This window comes from Capsicum annuum, unplaced genomic scaffold (assembly GCF_002878395.1).
Source record: "Capsicum annuum cultivar UCD-10X-F1 unplaced genomic scaffold, UCD10Xv1.1 ctg70954, whole genome shotgun sequence".
Taxonomy (NCBI): domain Eukaryota; kingdom Viridiplantae; phylum Streptophyta; class Magnoliopsida; order Solanales; family Solanaceae; genus Capsicum; species Capsicum annuum.
This window is the reverse complement of record NW_025880737.1, coordinates 1-1,471: the sequence shown is the minus strand read 5'-3', so window position 1 is coordinate 1,471 and position 1,471 is coordinate 1. Positions and strand designations below refer to the sequence as shown.

The following is a 1,471-nucleotide window of genomic DNA, read 5'->3' as shown; positions in this document are numbered from 1 at the left end:
GTTGAGAAATTCAGAGTTGCTTTCTTGATTATTTAGCACAGATGTGGTGTAATTTGTCTCTGATACTGTATCATTACCACAACCTTTTGAAAGTGGGAATCCACGTAATCCATCATTATCTTTGTATGAATTGTTCTCAAATGTAACAAATTGAGTCCTCTAGGGATGCATCCTTCAAGATTATTGTGGGAGAGATTGAAAAATTCAAGAGTCGTAAGAGAAGCAATTTGTTCTGGTATCTCTCCAGAGAGCTGGTTAAATGAAAGGTCCAATGATTCAACCAAGGATAAATTTCCAAATGATGGTGGAATATGACCTTGCAATCCATTATGAGACAAATTCAAAGCTCTGAGCGCGATGAGATCTCCCAAAATACAAGGAATATGTCCTTCAAATTTGTTGTTTGAAAGATCGATAGTTGTGTACAAAGACAAGATTCTCACAACTTCAAGCTCCAATCCCTTTGTTACGACATCTACCAAGTCTTGGTAATGTTGATGAAGCTCATAACTTGATGCATTTGTTTTTTTATCAATTGTCCTCATGGCTTTCAAATGTTGAAACAAACTCATCAGCAAGTTTTTGGAAAAATCATTGCAAGAGAGATCTAAGATTTGAAGCTCAAGAAACATGTATTCACTTCCTGAAGTTCTAATGGGTCCATGCAACTTATTCGACTTCAAGCTTAAAACTCGCAACTCGGGAAGAGTTCCCAACCACATTGGAAATGTATCATTGAGGAGATTGTCTCCTAAATCAACAACTTGCAGCTCTTTGCAATATTTCAAGGATCGTGGAATTTTTCCCTCTAGCTTATTGCCATGCAAATTGAAACTTTTGAGTGCACTTCCATTGCAAAAAGTTGTTGGAAGAGTACCAGAAAGATTGTTCTGCTGCAAATCAAGAACCTCAAGATGACGACTCATGTTGCCAAAACATTGCGGAATTGCTCCCATTAGATTGTTTCTACCCAAATCTAGAACTTGTAGTGATGTTAAATTACAAATAGACGACGGGAGCTCTTCGCTGAGATTATTATGTGACATAATCACATACTGGAGGCCACTGATATTACCTAAGCATTCCAGAAATTTTCCCTTCAAGTTGTTTTTCAACAAATACAGGAGTGTTAGTGACATCAAATTGCAAAAAGATGAAGGGATTTTGTCAGTCAGATTGTTGTTGCCGAGAAACAGAGTTTGCAAGTTTGTCAAATTCCCAAAGGAACACGGAATTGAACCAGTGTGTTGATTATTGGATAATTCTAGATCATTGAGGTTTTTCAGCTTCCCCAACTCACCAGGAATTGGGCCAGAGAGTTGAGTAACATAAAGGTCTAGAAGTTTGAGCTCAGTTAAGTCCCCAATCAAGCAGGAATAGAGCCATTAAGGTAGCTTATTAAGAGAACTTAGGTAACCTATTTCTCCTGGAATGGGACCATTTAAATGGTTGTCAAATATGCGGAGGATCT

At 37.7% G+C, this 1,471-nt stretch overlaps 1 pseudogene; it reads right to left on the bottom strand.

The window, feature by feature from the left end:
* Nucleotides 1-9: 9 nt before the first annotated feature.
* Nucleotides 10-1,460, bottom strand: LOC124894175 (annotated as a pseudogene).
* Between the last annotated feature and the right edge of the window lie 11 nt (nt 1,461-1,471).